Raw genomic sequence first — 21,842 nt, 5'->3', positions numbered from 1 at the left:
TGGCCAAAAGAACCTTTGTAAAACTCTTTCAGTGGTTTTTTCTGCCCCTAAATGTCCTGCGGTAACGTGACTGTGAGCTAAATCTAGTACCGTTCTCCGATAAGGCTGGGGAACTACCAGCTGTTCCACCACATCCTCACCCCTTTTGACAATGTGGTACAAGAGCTCATTACAGATGGCCATGTGGGGATACGTAACCCTGTCACCTGGTACCACAGGTTCCCCATTAACAATCTTAACATTCTCTCTAGCCTTTATTAAGGTAGGATCCTTTAACTGTTCAGACGCAAACAGATCCTTCTTTACCTCCAGGTCAGGCACGCTTTCAGTTCTAACTACTATGTCTCTGTTCCCGGCAAGAGGGTCCTCACTGGACTCCCCATCTGTCACTTCCCCAGCCAAACTAGCAAAAGGCAAAGGGCCAGAAAGTTCCGAAGACCCACGTACATCCATAAAATCACTGGTATTATCAACTGGCTTTTTACTTCTCACATCTGTTGATAACCGTGATTCCCACAGTTTCCAAAAATGAGGAAAATCCCTCCCTATTATGGCCTCATGCACCAAGGTAGGGACCAGTCCCACTTTAACCATTGCTGACCCACAACAAGTTTCTATATTCACCTCAGCAGTGGCATAATGTTGGGTATCCCCATGTATGCAAGTTACCCCAATAGGTATTTGCTGGACCTTTAAGGGGTTCACTAACCCAGCTTTCACGAGGGTAACTAAACTTCCTGAATCTAGCAAGGCCTCTACCCGGTTACCTTCTAAGAACACATCACACATTTGTTTTTCCAGCTCAGGTGAAGGTACCACAGTACAGGCTAACCTAGCAAAGAAAGATATTCTGCGACATTCAAAGGCAGCATCACATTGCATGGGTTCTTGCGTGACTGGGCAATTGGCAATAACATGACCTGGCATACCACACCTAAAACATTTAACCACACGATTATCAACCCATTTGGGCAGCATAGACCGTTCTAGCCCCATTGGCCTGTTTCCAGGGCCAGTGTTTACAGTCTCTCCAGCCTTGCGTTCTCTTAACCGCCCAGCAACGTTTTCCCACGGAACAGTCTTACCAGTCTTTACTGAAGGGCGCTGTCGAGGATCTATGGGTTGCTGGGTGGTCATCAGTAGTTCCTCTGCTGCCAAATACCTCTCTACCATGTCCACTAATTGGTCAGCAGTACCCGGGTTTCCATGGCTCACCCACTTGCGCAGGACCATGGGCAAAGATCTCAAGTAGCGGTCCATGACGACTCTTTCCACCATCTGGGGACCAGTTAATGTCTCTGGCTGTAGCCATTTTTTTGTTAGCTGAATAAGGTCGTGCATCTGGGAGCGCGGAGGCTTCTCCATGGCGTACAGCCAACGGTGCACCCGTTGTGCTCGTACTGACAGCGTGACTCCCAGGCGGGTCAGGATCTCAGTCTTTAGTTTATCATAGTCCCGAGCCTCAGCAGGGCTTAAATCAAAGTAAGCTTTTTGGGGCTCACCTGACAGGAAAGGTGCCAGCAGACTGGCCCACTGTGCTTTCGGCCAGTTCTCACGCTCGGCAGTCCTTTCAAACGTGGTCAGATAGGCCTCCACATCATCAGCCTCTGTCATTTTCTGCAGGAAGTGACTGGCTCGTATAGAACTAGAGCTGGTTGGAGCACTGACGGCCACATCTCCAACCCGAGCTGCAAGTCTCTGCACCACTTCTGCTAAGGCCTCTCTATCCTGACGCTGTTGCCTGTAAAGTTCATCAACAACTGCCTGCTGTTGTCTCTTATTTTCCTCCATTGCCACCTGCTGCTGTCTGTTGGCCTCCTGCTGTAGTCTCCAATTTTCCTCCATTGCCACCTGCTGCTGTCGGTTGGCCTCCTGCTGAGCCGCTGTAGCTTGCAGCAAGGCTTTAAGCAGATCCTCCATGTCAACAGATTTTTCAGGCGGCTTTGCAGCTGCTTTCACCCAGGACATATATCAAACCCTCAGGGGTGAGTCTCAGTAACTTCACACTGGGCTGTATCTGCATAAACCACCGTTTTCTGCAGGCCTCACAAAGCTGCTGCTTTCACTTATGCGCAGAACGGCCTGCTCGCATTCTCCACCAAGTTGTAACACTGTAGGGGTGCAAGGTGCCTTTTCCTGGGGAATATGGCAGGACGCAGCAGCTGAGGAACAACACAAGTCCAGTTTCTGGTACAACTGATCCCGGCCAGTTTTATTGAAACAGAAAATAAAACAAACCCCAAAATAAAAATACCTTGCCTGTCCGGCACTAACTAAACATAAGATGTTCCTAACTGTCACTAAACAAAACACAGAGTTCTTCAGTACATACTGTATAGCTTACTTGCATCAGAAAGCGTGTCTCTCACACACAGATCCTGCAGCCTTCCCAGGCAGTCTGCCCATACTAATCAGGTTAGAAGCACTATATCACTCTTACACAGCTGAAACCCTGATTAGCCCTCTGTGAGGCCAAAGACCCGAACTGGGCCCAATGTCTAGAACTCGCCTTATCTCTCTCTCAGAGCCTTTACCCAGCTTTTACAGCAAACTGAAAAGGTTCAGACAAAACAAAAAGCATTTTTCCTAGAAGTTAACATTTTCTAAAACATGTAAGACAAGAACCTGGGACAAATATACCTGCCCTCAAACACTATCCCAGTGTTCTTGTCACAATATATATATATATATGTGTGTGTGTGTGTGTGTGTGTGTACAATATATATTTATATAAATTATTTATATATATATGTATATATATATATATATATATATATATATACTGCTCAAAAAAATAAAGGGAACACTAAAATAACACATCCTAGATCTGACTGAATGAAATATTCTTATTAAATACTTTGTTCTTTACATAGTTGAATGTGCTGACAACAAAATCACACAAAAATTATCAATGGAAATCAAATTTATTAACCCATGGAGGTCTGGATTTGGAGTCACACTCAAAATTAAAGTGGAAAAACACACTACAGGCTGATCCAACTTTGATGTAATGTCCTTAAAACAAGTCAAAATGAGGCTCAGTAGTATGTGTGGCCTCCACGTGCCTGTATGACCTCCCTACAACGCCTGGACATGCTCCTGATGTGGTGGCGGATGGTCTCCTGAGGGATCTCCTCCCAGACCTGGACTAAAGCATCCGCCAACTCCTGGACAGTCTGTGGTGCAACGTGGCGTTGGTGGATGGAGCGAGACACGATGTCCCAGATGTGCTCAATTGGATTCAGGTCTGGGGAACGGGCGGGCCAGTCCATAGCATCAATGCCTTCATCTTGCAGGAACTGCTGACACACTCCAGCCACATGAGGTCTAGCATTGTGTTGCATTAGAAGGAACCCAGGGCCAACCGCACCAGCATATGGTCTCACAAGGGGTCTGAGGATCTCATCTCGGTACCTAATGGTAGTCAGGCTACGTCTGGCGAGCACATGGATGGCTGTGCGCCCCCCCAAAGAAATGCCACCCCACACCATTACTGACCCACTGCCAAACAGGTCATGCTGGAGGATGTTGCAGGCAGCAGAACGTTCTCCTTGGCGTCTCCAGACTCTGTCATTTCTGTCACATGTGCTCAGTGAGAACCTGCTTTCATCTGTGAAGAGCACAGGGCGCCAGTGGCAAATTTGCCAATCTTGGTGTTCTCTGGCAAATGCCAAACGTCCTGCATGGTGTTGGGCTGTAAGCACAACCCCCACCTGTGGACGTTGGGCCCTCATACCACCCTCATGGAGTCTGTTTCTGATCATTTGAGTAGACACATGCACATTTGTGGCTTGCTGGAGGTCATTTTGCAGGGCTCTGGCAGTGCTCCTCCTGTTCCTCCTTGCACAAAGGCGGCGGTAGCGGTCCTGCTGCTGGGTTGTTGCCCTCCTACGGCCTCCTCCACGTCTCCTGATGTACTGGCCTGTCTCCTGGTAGCGCCTCCATGCTCTGGACACTACGCTGACAGACACAGCAAACCTTCTTGCCACAGCTCGTATTGATGTGCCATCCTGGATGAGCTGCACTATCTGAGCCACTTGTGTGGGTTGTAGACTCCGTCTCATGCTACCACTAGAGTGAAAGCACCGCCAGCTTTCAAAAGTGACCAAAACATCAGCCATAAAGCATAGGAGCTGAGAAGTGGTCTGTGGTCACCACCTGCAGAACAACTCCTTTATTGGGGGTGTCTTGCTAATTGCCTATAATTTCCACCTGTTGTCTATTCCATTTGCACAACAGCATGTGAAATTGATTGTCAATCAGTGTTGCTTCCTAAGTGGACAGTTTGATTTCACAGAAGTGTGATTGACTTGGAGTTACATTGTGTTGTTTAAGTGTTCCCTTTATTTTTTTGAGCAGTGTATCTATCTATCTATCTATCTATCTATCTATCTATCTATCTATATATATATATATATATATATATATAAAATATACCGCAACTACCACCTGGGTGGAAGGTGCACTCACGCCCAGAAATCAGTCTCTGAATTCACTTGTAAATTCAATATAATTTTATTCAGGTTCACTGTTGATGCCGTTTTTCATCGACGTTTCGGTCCATGTGAGGACCTTTATCAAGATTGGCACTTAAAACACCTATACAATCAGAAACAATTAAAATTAATATGTATAAGAACCCAGATTATTCAACACCAGCACCACCAGTGCCTCCCAGGCCCTATGGACTGTCACCAAACAGCAAAATCGTGCTTTAAAAAATATCTCAATCCATGTGTGATTTAGAGACGCCTCCACCCTTAGATATCACCTTACACTGAGTAAATATTCTTTCTCAACAAGTAGTTACCTGGACAACATACCAGATCACACTGATGTACTAGATAGCTTTTTCAACGTAGTGAAGATGCTGCAAGAAATGATAACCTATTAGATAAATTACAAATAACTAAATGGTATAAGGCAAACACCTAAGGCCACCCATGGGTGGCCTTAGGTGTTTGCCTTATACCATTTAGTTATTTGTAATTTATCTAATAGGTTATCATTTCTTGCAGCATCTTCACTATGTTGAAAAAGCTATCTAGTACATCAGTGTGATCTGGTATGTTGTCCAGGTAACTACTTGTTGAGAAAGAATATTTACTCAGTGTAAGGTGATATCTAAGGGTGGAGGCGTCTCTAAATCACACATGGATTGAGATATTTTTTAAAGCACGATTTTGCTGTTTGGTGACAGTCCATAGGGCCTGGGAGGCACTGGTGGTGCTGGTGTTGAATAATCTGGGTTCTTATACATATTAATTTTAATTGTTTCTGATTGTATAGGTGTTTTAAGTGCCAATCTTGATAAAGGTCCTCACATGGACCGAAACGTCGATGAAAAACGGCATCAACAGTGAACCTGAATAAAATTATATTGAATTTACAAGTGAATTCAGACACTGATTTCTGGGCGTGAGTGCACCTTCCACCCAGGTGGTAGTTGCGGTATATTGGTGGCCTCTTTGGTCATTAGGAGCACCCGCCGTCGTTACCATATATTGATGAGAGTGCAGGACTTTCCAAGGATATATAAAATATATATATATATATATATATATATATATATATATAAAAACAATGTACGGACCGGCACTCCTCCTGTTTGGGCTCAGTCACTCCGGTGCCTCCAGAACACATGTGGTATAAACGAGCAAAATAACTGCGGCACTCAAAGACTTGATGCAAAAGTAGTGATGTATTAAAAATAACACCTGAACTCCAACGTTTCGGGGTTGGCACACCCCTTTTTCAAGGATAAGCAGCAATAAGGTGAGAGAGAAAGAACTTACCTATATACCCAGGAGAAGCCCGCTGTGTGAGAGAACGCCGCCCCGGGTTCCGTTCCCGGCGCCCAGGTCCGGTGCGCACCATGTGCGTCATTGATGACAGGAAGTCGGGTTGTCAAGGTAACCATGACACCCGGCGATCCTGTCAGCTGACGTGAAAGAAACAGAACAAAATACTAGCAGAAGCACTCATGAAGCAAGACCCAGGGATCAAGAGGGAGGAAACATGCAGTTGCAGCGAATCATGGCTTGTTATGTAATGTATAGGGGACACAACTCCGTTGTGACAAACCCTGCATTAATGCTGTAATACTGATGGAAAGAATATCATCCTGCTGTGATAAAGTGTACTGAGCACTAATCGTGAGATTGTCTGTCGTGCCAGACATAACTCACGACTGTGGTGCTGTGAATGAGTGATAAAGTAATCCACATGGGGAGATTCATTTTAAATCATATAACTCCGCAGGATTGATTAAATGCCGGAGAAGTAGTGTGTGGTGACGGCGTGATGTAAGTGAAAAAGAATTTTCTCGAGTACTGAGACTCCACAACTTAGGTTAAATGTCCAGGGACTGGACTGAAAAATAATCAGCTAAAAAGGTGATGTATCCTAGACTTGGGTGTCGAGTGATGACAGTGTGACCGTGTGTGAAATGTGTAGAAAGTGGGTGACAGATGATAGTGCTTAATCGCTCTGACGGCAGAAGATTCCAATGTAAAAGGTGCCTACTGGATGATAGATGCAGTATAAGAAGAATGAGATAGAAAAACTGTAAGCTTAAAGAGATATCAAGAGATATAAAACATCACCTTCGGGGAAAATCCATGGAGACGGAGCAGCTGGTTCAAAGTCAGACCTCCCTTATAAGAAAACATTCCACGGCATGATTTCGTTGAGACCGTGGCGGTTAATGGTGTTCAACCGGAAAATCCACTTGGCTTCTAACTTCAACAGGAGTCCGTCCCTGTCACCTCCTCTGCGATTTTTGGGGACGTGATCAATCACCATCTGTCGTAGATCGTTTAACGAATGTCCTTTCTCCAAAAAGTGCTTGGCCACTGGCTGGTCAGAGCCCTTGCCACTGGTCGCCTGTTTGATGGCCAACCGGTGGAGGGCCATCCTCTCTCTGAGAGACCTGATCGACTTGCCCACATAAAGTAACTTACACGGACAGCTAATTATGTATACTATGTGTGTCGATGTACACGTCAGTACATGATTGATCTTATATATGCGGTCCGAGTGGGGATGTTTGAAGGACGTGCCAGTGATCATGTGTGCACACGTAGTGCACTTGGGGCACTTGTAACAGCCCGGTGATCGTTTAAGGAAACTGCTGGCCTCCCTTGTCTCTGGGTGGAAGTCCGTGATGTCAGCATGGACCACTTGGTCCCTGATGCTCTTACCCCGGGTGAAACACATGAGAGGGCGCTTGTGGGCCAGTCCTTGGAGGCTTTCGTCAGTTGAAATTACCGGCCAGAGGGCTCTCACAGCCCTTGGTAAAACCGTGCTGACCGTGTTGTGTCGACTAACAAACGGAATTAATGCCTCCTCTGTCCTATTCCGACTCGACAAAAGGTCGCTTCTGGGCCTCATCAAGACCTCTTTCTTTTGTTGCATTAACTGGTCCAGATTATACCCTCTAGTTACAAATTTCTAGATCATGGCGTCCAGTGTCGCTTCCACCGTTGAACGATCGCTGATGATTCTGCTAGCTCTAATCATCTGAGATCTCGGTAACCCTCTCTTGAGGGATTTGGGGTGGTGGCTATTGGATCTCAGGAACGTGTTTTTGTCGGTCGGTTTGGTGAATAGTCCCGTGGTGATGCCATTGTCCTTTAGAGTGACTTTGACGTCCAGGTAATTGACCGAATCATAGCTGGATTGAAATGTGTATTTATTTTAATAGGTGAATTTCTGGCATTGATGGCACTCATGGTATCCTGGAATTGACGTTCCGTTCCTGTCCAAATCAGAAAGAGGTCATCTATGAACCTGGTGTACATGAGGATGTTGGCAGCAGTTTCTGGGACATTGAAGAAGATCTCTTCTTCTTCCTGGAACATGAAAATATTCGCTACCGATGGGGAGACGTTGCTCCCCATGGCACAGCCGTTTTTTTTGGCGATAAAACTGGCCGTTGAATAGGAAGTAATTCCTGAGGAGGGTTAGTTCCAATAATCGCATGAACAGATCTAAGTCGATGGTCTCCATTTTCTCTCTGTTCAGGAACCCTTTTATCGCTAGAAGTCCTTCCCTGTGTGGGATACTGGTGTATAAACTACAAACGTCCACCACACAGAGGAGAGATCCTGGTGGAACGTGCTCTATCGTCCCCAACCTGTTGAGAAACTGGGTGGTATCTTTAATGTATCTATGATGTTTAGATACCATCGGTTGAAGTATGGCGTCCAGAAACATCGATATAGGCTGAAATATGGAGTTTCTGGACGATATTATGGGTCGGCCTGGGGGGAACTCCTGGTTCTTATGAACTTTGGGGACCGTGAAGAACACAGGGACTACCGGATGGCTCTGTTTTAACGACATACACAATTTTGAGGAAATTGTGCCCTTAACTTGGGCCTCATTCAAGAGCTCATCTACCTCCCTTTTGTACCCCGCAGTGGGATCTGCCGTCAATATTTCATATGTCGCTTCATCGGATAACTGGTTGTAGATGTCCTGTTTATAGTATGCCAGATCTAGAACCACAACCCCACCCCCCTTGTCGGCGGGGCGAATGACCACATCCTCATAGCGGCTGAGATTTTTCAATGCTATCTTCTCTGATCTAGACAAATTGTACTTAATGCATGGATCTGCTTGATGAAATTTCATAACTGATTGATCCAACAATCTGTTAAATGTAGTGATCGAAGAGTTGGAGGAGTGGGGGTCAAAGGATGACTTGTGTCTTTCACTGATGAATTGTTGTTGTATGGGATCTGTGATGTTAGTGGCAGAGGTGGCCGGCTGATGTTGAAAAAATTCACCTAACCTCAGTTTGCGGGTGAACTTATGTAATTCGATTTTCCAGGTGAGTTCATCAAAACAGGTGGTGGGTACAAAAGACAGGCCCTTTTTCGAGTACCCGGTGTGATAAGTTAAAGACTAGCGATTCCGTGTGGCACCTTGACCTTTCTTTCACATCAGCTGACAGGATCGCCGGGTGTCATGGTTACCTTGACAACCCGACTTCCTGTCATCAATGACGCACATGGTGCGCGCCGGACCTGGGCGCCGGGAACGGAACCCGGGGCGGCGTTCTCTCACACAGCGGGCTTCTCCTGGGTATATAGGTAAGTTCTTTCTCTCTCACCTTATTGCTGCTTATCCTTGACAAAGGGGTGTGCCAACCCCGAAACGTTGGAGTTCAGGTGTTATTTTTAATACATCACTACTTTTGCATCAAGTCTTTGAGTGCCGCAGTTATTTTGCTCGTTTATATATATATATATATATATATATATATATAAAACAGCCAGTCAGGCGGCACTCCAATTACTTCAAATGATTCACATAAAGCATGCCGGTGTCCTCCAATTGAAGAAAGAAACTTATTCCTCAAACATAAAAAGTCTGTGCAGGTGGCACTCACGGCGGAGAAACAGGACAAGAGCCAAAAGATGCTGTCATATACATACAAAAAAATATATATATATATATATATATATGCATATACATATATACACATGCAGTATAATATATATACATATATACACATACTGTATATATATAATATAAATAATAAAAAATATATTTTATATTTATATATATATATATATATATATATATTATTCATATATATATATATATATATATATATATATATAAAATCTATATACATATACATATATATATATATATATATATATATTAATGTGGGATACTGGTTTAACATTTTTTTTACCTGTCAGTGAGCCAGTCACAGTGTATATCGTACTCTGCAGACAGGCAGGCTTTTAGCATGTTAGCCCCGGCCCCCATTGCTGATACTGTCGTGTGGAGGTAGCCGCAGCACGCACCTACTTTTTTGGTGCGCATGCAGGGTTTGCTAGTTAAGATAGATGCGGCCGTGGCGCCAGAGACTCCCGCCTTCGGCTCCGTCCTCTCTCTAGCCGGGTGCGCGCGTGTGACGTCACATGCACTGCGCCGGCGTCCGCATCCCGGAAGCCCAGGGAGCCGCGTCTAGTGCTGCTGGCCCCCTACAGCAGGTCAGTTGCTGTCGGGGAGCCAGCGGAAGCTATTGTTACACAAGAACTGGGCTCAATAGCGCCCCCTACAGCCCAGCACCCGGGGCACGTGACACACACACCCCCCTTCCCTAGTTTTGGCCCTTCAGCACAGGACACTGTACTAATATTAGTGAGCAGCACAAAAGCACTCTGGAATTGTCACCCCCCAGATACCACTGTGACTGGAATGATGATGAATGATACACAGTCACAGGACACTACTACGACAGCACCCTACAGCAGCAAGATGCAGCACAAGAGAGACACTGTACTAGTATTACTGAGCAGCAATAAGCACTGATACTGAGCACTGATACTGAGATTTGCCACTGAGAGAACGTAGCCACGTCCTCTCTGTACCCTCTACAATGCACGAGTGAAAATGGCGGCGACGCGCGGCTCTTTATATGGAATCCGAATCTCGCGAGAATCCGACAGCGGGATGATGACGTTTTGCCTCGTTCGGGTGTTCCGAGTCAGGCGGGAACAACCGAGCCTGACTCGGACCCGTGTTTGACACGTGAAGTTCGGTAGGGTTCGGTTCTCAGAGAACCGAACCCGCTCATCTCTAATAATTTTGATAACAATATCAGGTACTGCAAGGAAATGCAAATGGTTTTCCTGACTATGAGGCCATGAACCCAAAGGGCAGTTCTGCATTGTAGCCAACTGCTAACAGCCATTGCACTCAGCTGCAATGTACTGTTATTAAAGCAGTGGAATTGTGTTTGAGGGCAGGTATATATGTCCAAGATTTCTGTCCTAGGAGTTTAAAACCCAAGGAAAAGGTCTGTTTCTGCAAAGCAGATTTAGGGGGACATTTACTAAGCAGTGATAAGAGCGGAGAAGTGAGCCAGTGGAGAAGTTGCTCCATCAACCAATCAGCAGCTCTGTATAATTTGATAGTATGCAAATTATAGATGTTACTTTAGTGCTGATTGGTTGCGATGGGCAACTTCTCCACTGGCTCACTTCTCCGCTCTTATCACTGCTTAGTAAATGTCCCTATTAGGGCCTAATTCAGATCTAATTTAGCACATCTACAAACAGGTTCTCTGACATGTGGGGGGATGCTAAGCACACGGCTAGTCCGCCCCGCATGTCAGGCCCTACCCCCCTGCAAGGGTGCAAAAGCATCGCACACCGCAGTGTCCCGCGTCACAGCGGCTGCGTGTGATATCACGCAGCTGCCGCCCCCACAGGGGTCCTGACATGCCTGCGTTGTCCGGACCACTCCCACCAACGGCGTTCTAATACCGTTGGCATGCCTCCTCCCTCCCCGCAACTACCTCTGCCTGTCAATCAGGCAGAGGCGATTGCAGCCCTGAGATGCTTTTAGCATCTCACTTGGCTCCCGGGGTGCAGTGGCGTGCGGTTAGGTCCCTGGCTGGGGAGGCACTGAGATTTTTAAGTGGGGGTATGGAGAAGTGAAGGTTGCAATTATGCGCTCTCCTCCGGAAAAGGGGGGGGGGGGGGGGTCACTCAAACAGGCGTGTGTCCTTCAGTGTAGTAGGACCCCTTATACTATCTAGTACCGGCGCCCCTTTCACCTGATACCACACAGTATGAGCCGAAATTCACATTACAGCATATGGTATGAGCTGAAATTCCCCTAACAGCACACGGTATGAGCCAAAATTCACATTACAGCATACCATATGAGCTGAAATTCATATTTTACCACACGGTATGAGCCGAAATTCACATTACAGCACACGGTATGAGCCGAAATTCACATTACAGCACACTGTATGAGCCAAAATTCAGATTATAGCACACTGTATGAGCTGAAATTCACATTACAGCACACTGTATGAGCCAAAATTCACATTACAGCACACCGTATGACCCTAAATTCACATTTTACCACACGGAATGAGCCGATATTCACATTATAGCACACGGTATGAGCCGAAATTCACATTACAGCACACGGTATGAGCTGAAATTCACATTACAGTACACGGTATGAGCTGAAATTCATATTACAGCACACTGTATGAGCCAAAATTCAGATTATAGCAAACTGTATTAGCCGAAATTCACATTACAGTACACCGTATGACCCGAAATTCATATTTTACCACACGGGATGAGCCGATATTCACATTGTAGCACACTGAATGAGCCGAAATTCACATTACAGCATACGGTATGAGCCGAAATTCACATTATAGCACACGGTATGACCCATACCCGTACAGGGAGAGAGTGACAGCAGGGACATACGGAAGCAGGGGAACATTACCTGATATGTGCAGCGGAGGTGCGGAAGGGACTGTGGTTGTCGGTGGCAGATGAGCCCATGGTCTGCAGGGGATGCGGCGGTACTAAGCTGTCCTTCGTTGCTGCGGCGTTGATGTCCCTCTGACCGCCGCCAGTTGTCTGCGGTGGTCAGCTTTCAGTGGCGGTGCAGCGTGCGGCAGTGAGTGCTGGTCAGCGGTGGGCGGCGGGCAGCTGTGATACAGATAAATAATTTTTTTACATTTATTTTATTTATTTTTCCTTGACCCTGCAGTACAAGTGATCTGGGGGTGAGCTGCAGTCTAAGTGATCTTGCCCAGATCACTTGGACTGCAGCTCACCCCCAGAGCACTTGGACTGCAGCTCACCCCCAGATCACTTGGACTGCAGCTCACCCCCAGATCATCTGGGGGTGAGCTGCAATCCAAGTGATCTGGGGGTGAGCTGGCCAGACACTTCCCACCCCACCGCACAACTGCCCCCCCACCCCCTCGCCCTGGGTGGTCAGGTATCAGCGCTGTCCGGAGCCTCCGCGCTGTCCCCAGCTGTGGTGCTCCCGTTATCTCTGGAGCTGGAGCTGCCGCTGCTGTAGGCAGCTCCAACAATGGGTCCCGCTGCCGCCGCTGGCCACACGCCGCGCTCCTGTGCATGCGGCTCTACTGTAGCGCCGGGTCCCGACGCTGCCGCTGCCCCCTGCTCCCGCCGCGGTCCTGTAGTGGTGGCTCCAGAAGGTCCTCTCCTGTAGACGCTACCGGCGGCTCCACAGTAGTGCCGGGTCCCGCCGCAGTTGCAGCTCAATGCCTATCGGTGATTGGACTAGCGGATCCAGTACTGGATCCACTGTCCAATCACATCTGCCTCGCTGACAGGGGCGGGTTTCCCCTGTCAACGAGGCACTGGCATAAGTGCCGCTTCCCCCGTCGTTTTTTAATGGGCTTTCACAGCCCAGTGCGTGGCCCCGCCCCCATTTCTCTCAACCTTTCTAGTTGTTAACGGGAGGCACTGCTAATAGTGCCTCCCGAGGTGATTAAAAATATTAAAATGCATAGTATAATATAAAGAGATTACTTATGACACAGAATATGTGTCATAAGTATCTTCTTTATATTATTTTAATCATAAATGGCTCAATAATGGCAGGGGAGGCACTGCCTCCCCTGCCTCCCCTGACTGCACGTCCCTGCCGGGGTGCGCACGCGTTGTGTGCCTGCTGCGCCTGCGCACTCCACAAAGGAATTCAGACTGCGGCAGCAATCCAGTCTGAATAACCCCCTTAATTAGAGAAGGCTAATTAGTACATCTGCATGGGTGTAATAAAAGCCTGTCAGTCTGGAAAGGATGTTGCTCATTGCTTGAGGAGCAAGCTTCTGGCTTGCAGAAAGAGAGACCCCATGACTGCCTGAAGTGAGTGCTGTGTTGAACTGCTGTTTGGTGAGTTGGACAGTAGGTCCTTCTCACACATTGGGGGATATTCAATTGTTTGAAAAGTCAGTTGGGTGTCTGTTTTTCCCTATCTAATAGACAGGAACGCCTCCCTGCTGTCAATCTTCTTGCGATCGCGCTAGCGATCACTTTCTTTTTTGTTCTAGCCGCTGCCCATCGCCGGCCAACGCCGGGCAACGACGCGCATGCACATTGCGCCCGCCGCGCATGCGCAGTTCCGACCCAATCGCACCGCAGCGAAGAACCACTGTGTGCGAACTGGTCGGAATGACCCCCAGTGTTAGCACTCACGTGTCAAGTTGTATAATAGTGGTTTGTGGGTGGCGCGGGTGTAGTATGGTATGCCGGCGGTCGGGCTCCCGGCGACCAGCATACCGGCGCCGGGAGCCCGACCGCCGGCTTACCGACAGTGTGGCGAGCGCAAATGAGCCCCTTGCGGACTTTTTGTGCTCGCCACGCTGCAGGCACACGCTATTTTATTCTCCCTCCAGGGGGGTCGTGGACCCCCACGAGGGAGAATAAGTGTCGGTATGCCGGCTGTCGGGATTCCGGCGCCGGTATACTGTGCGCTGGGATCCCGACAGGCGGCATACTGAAGACCATCTGGGTGGCACAGGTATGCAGTCTGGTGCTCCTATGTTGTTTAGGGGAAGCATTGTTTGTGGCCAGACTAGTGCAGTATTTGTCCAGAGAGACGGCAACCTTGATACTTGTGACACGCTGAAATCAGCTGTTGTCTGCAGTGCAGGCTCACACAGCCAATAGCACTTTGCTACTCTGGCTCCTGCCTGATCTCATGCAGTAGTGTAGTCTCACAGGCTTTACCTGGTATTGTGGGTGGGCATGTAATTGGAGAGGGACACAGTCATTGTAGTATGATCAGTCTAATTGTGCTGTCATTGTCCCAAAGGATTATGCAGTGATAGCTCCCAGCAGTGTTAGAGATACCTCTCAAAGCGTTTCTCTGCTTCCAGGCAGCTTTTTCAAGAATGGATAATTTCTTACACCAGCCCAAATAGTGACACGCCAGTCAAGGGTGTTTTGTGCATATAGCCTGAGCTATTTTTACTTGTAGCAAAAGTAAAACAGAACATAATCATAAATCCTAGACCATCTGTGCACTAACTATACTCCAGGTTTTCCTCTCTATTGATTATATTTAATTATTCATACCCAGGTTTTATAATTGTGACATTGTATTGCATCTATGTTGTATTTTAAATTGCTTTTTATTATATGTATATTAAAACATTTATTTTACTGTAAGTATGGCTAGTGGCGCATCAGCAGCACTTTCTGTTTATTTTGTCATTTTATTCTTTCCTTTAGAGGAATAGCACACCTCTAATAAGTTGAGCAGCATAGGCCCGATTCAGACTTGAGCGAAAACGCACAGCGGACAATTATTGAACTACTGCGCATGCATATGCACCGAAATGTGCACGCACATTGCCAAACAGCGACAGGATGGTGCGAAAATTTCAATTGCACGGCTGTTCACAAGGTGATTGACAGGTAGAGGACGTTTGAGGGTGGAAACTGCCCGTTTTCAGGGAGTGTCTGGGAAAACGCAAGTGTTACCAAGTGTTTTCATGGAGGGTGCGTGACGTCAGCTCTGGACCTGATCAGCCTGATTTCTTCGCACTGGAGGAGTACGTCTTGAGCTATGCACAGACTGCACACACTGCACAGAATGGGAAAAACATTTGATGGTGAGTGTGTCCGCTGACTGAGGGGAGTTTTCGCACAGCGTACATATGCAATTGCAAACTTGCATGGGGCGAATTTTCACTCCCCCTTGGCTATGACTATCTGATCGCAGGACAGTGTAATTTGCAGCACAGCGAACAGGTCTGAATTAGGCCCCATATCCGTTACAGTTTGGTACTGAGACCACATATATATTCTTGAATTGCTGAAAGAAAGGGCATCAGTCTACCCCAGGAGATGACATCCTTACCCTCGATCCGCTCAAAGTATATACTTGCAAACTACACAATAGATGTAGTACCACTAGAAATTAGCAAAATTTCAATTACATTTTTCATTTAACAAATGTCATATTCAATGAGACAATTTTGCAAATGTATGAATTTCCAGTCATATTATCTTCAAGTTCTGCTTTCACTTTAATTTTGAACTTTATTTATATGTTTCACACTTTGTGAAATGTATTGTCTATACCAGTGGTTCGCAAACTTGCTTGAATCACGGCACCCTAGAGTATCAGCATATTTTTTCATGGCACCCCTAGGTTAAAAGTTGTTTATTGATAAATAAACAACTCGTGTCACTGGATGCCTGTCTGCCATTTCATCTTGGATGTCATCTCGCCACCTCAAACTCAACATTTCCAAAACAGAATTAATTATTTTCCCACCAGCCAAGAGTAGTTACCAACCTGATATCTCCATAACTGTTGACAATGCAACTATCCACCCTACCCCACAAGCTCGCTGCCTAGGGTTCTCCCTTGACTCTGTACTGTCCTTTGTTCCACACATTCAATCTGTCTCTAAATCATGTTACATGCACCTTAAAAACATATCCAAAATACGCCCTTATCTTACACAAGACACTGCAAAAACTCAAATCCATGCACTCATCATCTCCTGCATTGATTATTGTAATAGTCTCCTTACTGGTCTTCCCAAACATAGGCTCTCACCACTAAAATCCATTTTAAATGCAGCTGCGAGACTAATCTTCCTCGCCAGACGTTCTTCGTCTGCTGATCTGCTCTGTCAGTCCCTCCATTGGTTACCGGTATTCTACCATGTCAAATATAAAATACTTTTACTTACATACAAGGCTATTAACCAAACTGCACCATCATACATCTCCTCACTCATCTCAAAATATCTCCCTACCAGACCTCTCCGCTCTGCACGAGATCTGCGTCTCTCATCTACATGTATTACCTGTTCCCACTCAAAATTACAGGACTTTACCCGGGCTCCACCCACTCTGTGGAATGCCCTCCCACGCACAATAAGACTCTCCTCCAGTCTCCAAACCTTTAAACGTTCCCTGAAAACTCATCTCTTCAGACAAGCCTACCAAATTCCAGACCCACCCACATAACCTTCAATGCTTCCCTATCCAGTTACATCCTCTCCGTACAGTCCACATAACCTCAGATTTTGTCTTCCAACATTGCTGGGTGATCATATCATACAACCCATTAAGAACCTAGCAATCTGGGGGACCATTATGTAACAGGTAGCATCTATCCTTGTGTATCAATGTTTATTTCCCTATAGATTGTAAGCTTGCGAGCAGGGCCTTCCTACCTCTATGTCTGTCTGTCTTTGCCCAGTTTTGTTCTATAACTGTTGTTCTAATTGTAAAGCGCAACGGAATATGCCGCGCTATATAAGAAACTGCTAATAAATAAATACATTTTGGAAAAACATATTAAATTAAGTAAATTGTGCCTACTTGTCATCCTTAGAGTCAGTTGTGTGGTGGTGTACAGTTGTGCTTCTGACTGCCCACATGTGTTATGTTTGGCAGCCACTAGCACTGGTTTTGGCTATCACTTTGACCATAAATAATTTCACCATCAACCTGAGGCACCCCTGCAAGAGCATTTTGGCACCTCAGGGTACACAGGCACACAGTTTAGGAACCACTGGTCTATATACATATAACTTAAGTTCAATATCTGCTGACAGAACATGCTAAATTTTGTGCCCAAATGCTGAATTCAAATAATATTCATCAGAATAGTTTTACAAGTGTCACCTATCTTTAAATTAGGAATGAGCGGGTTCGGTTCCCTGAGAACCGAACCCTACCGAACATCACGTCCCAAGCCCGAATCCGAGTACAGCTCGGGTTTTCCCGCCATACTCGGAAACCAGAATGAGGCAAAACGTCATCATCCCGCTGTTGGATTCTCGCGGGTTTTAGATTCCATATACAGAGACGCATGTCACTGCCATCTTCACTCCAGTCCTGGAGAGTGTAGCGAGAGGATGTGTCTCCTCAGTGTCTGTGGCGACCTGCTCTTATATGTCATTCCAGTGCTGTCTTGTGCTGCATCAGTCCAGTGGTGGTGTCTTGTGCTGCATCAGTCCAGTCACAGTGGTGGTGGTGTCCTGTGCTGCCATAAGTCCAGTGCTGCTGTATAAGTCCAGTCCAGTGCAGTGGTGCTGTGTTGTGCTGCATCAGTCCAGTGGTGGTGTCCTGTTCTGCCATAAGTCCAGTGGTGCTGCTGTATAAGTCCAGTGCAGTGATGCTGTGTTGTGCTGCATCAGTCCAGTGGTGGTGTCCTGTGCTACCATAAGTCCAGTGGTGGTGTCCTGTGCTGCCATAAGTCCAGTGGTGCTGCTGTATAAGTCCAGTGCAGTGGTGCTGTGTTGTGCTGCATCAGTCCAGTGGTGGTGTCCTGTGCTGCCATAAGTCCAGTGGTGCTGCCGTATAAGTCCAGGGGTACTGCCGTATAAGTCCAGTCCAGTGGTGCAGCCGTATAAGTCCAGGGGTACTGCCGTATAAGTTCAGGGATACTGCCGTATAAGTCCAGTCCAGTGGTGCAGCCGTACAAGTTCAGGGGTACTGCCGTATAAGTCTACCAATATTGAGCGTGCATTACATCTGGGCAAATTCCAGCACGTCCCATGTTTTGCACATACAATTAATTTGGTGGTGCAGAATTTTTTGAAAAATGAAAGGGGCATGCAGGAGATGCTGTCGGTGGCCGAAAAATTGCGGGTCACTTTCGACATTCAGCCACTGCGTGCCACTCCTAGATGGGTCAGGTGTTTGTGCTGCACACTTGTGTCGCTTAGCAAAGTCATCCAGCTACCTCATTGCACCTCTTTTTTTTTCTTTGCATGATGTGCTGTTTGGGGCCTATTTTTTAAATTTGCCATCCTTTCTGACACTGCAGTGCCACTCCTAGATGGGCCAGGTGTTTGTGTCGGCCACTTGGGTCGCTTAGCTTAGTCACACAGCTACCTCATTGCGCCTCTTTTTTTCTTTGCATGATGTGCTTTTTGGGGCCTATTTTTTAAATCTGCCATCATGTCTGACACTGCCGTGCCACTGATAGATGGGCCAGGTGTTTGTGCCGCACATTTGTGTCACTTAGCAAAGTCATCCAGCTAGCTCGGTGCAACCTTTTAGTCTAAAAACAATATTGTGAGGTGTGAGGTGTTCAGATTAGACTGGAAATGAGTGGAAAAGAATGTTATTAAGGTTAATAATAATACCGTAGGAGCAAAATTACCCCCAAAGAGTGGTTTTGGCAAAACCAATCCTGATCCAAAACACGAGCGAGGATCCAGATCTAAAACCAAGACACAAAACACGAAATGTGCCCGCCGCACATCTCTACTTTAAATACAGTACACTCATCAAGCCATAACGTAAAGCAACCTCTGCTAAAAATACTAATATACTGCCCTCAGTAATTTTCTGATGAATAGGGGATAGGTGGTAACAACAGAGAGGCTGATCACAGCTCTAGTTTTCTCATTTTAACGATCCCCCACAGTGTTCATAGTCTAATGGATCCGCAGTGTTCATATTCTAATAGACCCCTTCATTGAATGGAAGAGAGTCCGTATATGGAACCTACTGACATAATTTGTAATTTTTGTGATTTGTAGTTGTAAGGCAACTATTTCCTGGAAACCACAGGACTAAGGGTCATGCTCCTGTGATAAGAATACTCATTTTGTTGTGGTTGTCTGTGTTTATTTCTGAATGACAATGATCTTTAAACAATCCTTTTTTCTCTCATGTATATAGTATTGTCCCACAGGCTGGAAACACCAGAGATATTCAAGTAAAGGAAATTATGTGAAGAGTTCCCTGCCTAGCTTTATTAATGTAAATTTCTGATACCTGTCTCAAACAATGTATTTCTTTAGCTGAAGAAAACAAATTTTGGCTTTTGTGATATTACTCTAAAGTATCTTTTCTTTGCAATGCAGAATGACTGAAACAGTGATCACATAAAAATGTACATGTTGCCATAATGAGAATGGCAGATGTTATCTACATCAGTGCAGGTAATAACATTTGTGTTAGATTATACCCCTTTCACACCACACAAATAACTCGGTATCGACCCGGCATATTGCAGGGTCGACATGGGTCAGCGTGTGGTGTGAAAGCGCCATGTCGGAAATCCCGGGTCGCCAGCACGCTCCGCCCCCCGCTGCTATGGCAACCCGTCTGGTATATTGCCGGGTCGGGGAAGCCAGCAGCAGCGTCCAATGCCGGATCCCACCCGGGAAGGACCCGTTTCCAATTCCCGGGTGTGATCCGGTATTGGCGGTGTGAAAGGGGTATTAATGTCTTGAAGTGTCTGACAATAAATAAATGATACAGATATTGCTAGCCATGAAGGAGTAATACGTGTGGTTCTTACTGAATAATGAAATAAAAAATAAAAAAAGTCAGTGGAGACAAATATACCAACTGTACACAAATGACTAGTACCACTTTTTCACCTATATCCCGGGTCCAACCTGGGTTTTGTAACACAGGCCCAGATTTATCATGAGAGTAATAAATAGCACGGTGAAAAATGACCAACCAATCAGCTCCTAACTGTCATTTTTCAAACACAGCCTGTGACATGGAAATTAGTAGCTGATTGGCTGGTACTTTATCACAATGCTATTTATCACTCTCCAAGGCTTGATAAATAAGGGCCACAGTTCCAACCTGGGTCATACCTGGGTCAGAGCCCATTTCACACTGAAAGTTCGACCCGGGTTATTCTCGGTTCGGCCCCTGTCACACTGCACCTGTGAGCAGTGTTTCTGTTCTGCTAGTGATCTGCCTCTCCCATTGCTTTTAAAGGAACCCTTTTCCACTGAGCCCTGATTCGGGTTAAGCCGGCAACAACCCAGGTTATTGCGGCAGTGGAAAAGGGGTTTTAGTGAACACATGACCATGAGCTGAAGAAAATAACGCATGCAACATCAATGGTTTCTCATCTATTTGCTATATGCGCTTTCATCTATATTCTGCTCTTTTCTCTATACGAGTCGTTATTTCTTCACAATGGGTATACAGCATTGGCGCCACATGCCACACCTAACGTAATCCATCTGTGTGATCTTATACCCTTAGGAGAGATCTGTTTAGCTTTTAAAACCATCAATTTATTTAAAAAGAAAAAGAATATAAATAAAAGTGTATTTTTAAACTGCAATCTTAATTATATTTCATTTATACTACAGGTATTCTTGATTAGATATATTAGCTAAATTAGCTATGAGGTGGAGGTTATGTAATATTTAATGTGTCAAACCATAAAATGCAGTAAGACTTCAGAAAAGCGTCTAGAATACACAATGACTCCTTTGTGATCTGCTACAGCAAGAAACTGAGATAATGATGTTCTAGGAGGCATAAACTCTGTATTGTCTGCTGATTATGTGCTAGAAGATGGCACATTTAATATTATCCCCACAGATCACACAGTTCAACTACCTCTGAGGAATGACTGCATTTAAATACTTCTATGTCATTATGAGACAGAGCCTTGCTGACAGAATCTGTCTGCTTTCGTCTGCAGTGCTTTGATACGACATGGACTCTGACTATGGAAGAAAAAAACTGAAGCAATTACAAAACTAAACAAAAACCGAACATTATTCTGAATGCCCAGCATTAGGGAATTAAATTATATTTGAGAAGGACATTTTATATAAGATTGTTGTTCAAGGGGCATCTGATTTACAGAGATGATGTTTTATTCCTCAGCATGCCAGGTATATATTAAATCTATTTATTAAATGTCTACACCTCCAGTTGAAATATGAGTCATTGAGTACCAGTAACTGCGTCATATGTAACACCTAGCTATACATACGCACAGGTTCCACAGTTCACATAGTTTAATTTGATAGGATTGCAAATCATAATGACGTTGTATTACTCACATACCATACATATAATTTTATATGCAAATTAAATCACTTCAATTGGTATAACAAAATAATGTGGTAGGTAGTACTTAGAGTAAGTTTGGTGAGTATCAGAGCTGCCTGGACGGGTTTTAAGCTACTTGCAGTAACTACAATATCAGCAGAGCCGGCCCTAGCCAATTTGATGCCCTAGGCAAAATTTTGTATGGTGCCCCCTAGCACTGCCGCT

At 45.7% G+C, this 21,842-nt stretch overlaps 2 long non-coding RNA genes across 2 annotated transcripts in view; both read left to right on the top strand.

The window, feature by feature from the left end:
- Nucleotides 1-21,842, top strand: part of LOC134909561 (uncharacterized) — a 309,906-nt gene that overhangs the window by 234,230 nt on the left and 53,834 nt on the right. The gene's annotated exons all lie outside the window — the stretch shown is intronic.
- Nucleotides 5,016-5,392, top strand: LOC134911434 (uncharacterized). The gene is made up of 2 exons (XR_010176566.1): nucleotides 5,016-5,078; nucleotides 5,290-5,392. It is a non-coding gene; the product is annotated as an uncharacterized LOC134911434 (long non-coding RNA).

This window comes from Pseudophryne corroboree, chromosome 4 (genome assembly GCF_028390025.1).
Source record: "Pseudophryne corroboree isolate aPseCor3 chromosome 4, aPseCor3.hap2, whole genome shotgun sequence".
NCBI classification, from domain to species: Eukaryota; Metazoa; Chordata; class Amphibia; order Anura; family Myobatrachidae; genus Pseudophryne; species Pseudophryne corroboree.
The sequence above is the reverse complement of the archived record's forward strand: the minus strand, read 5'-3'. Positions and strand labels throughout refer to the sequence as shown.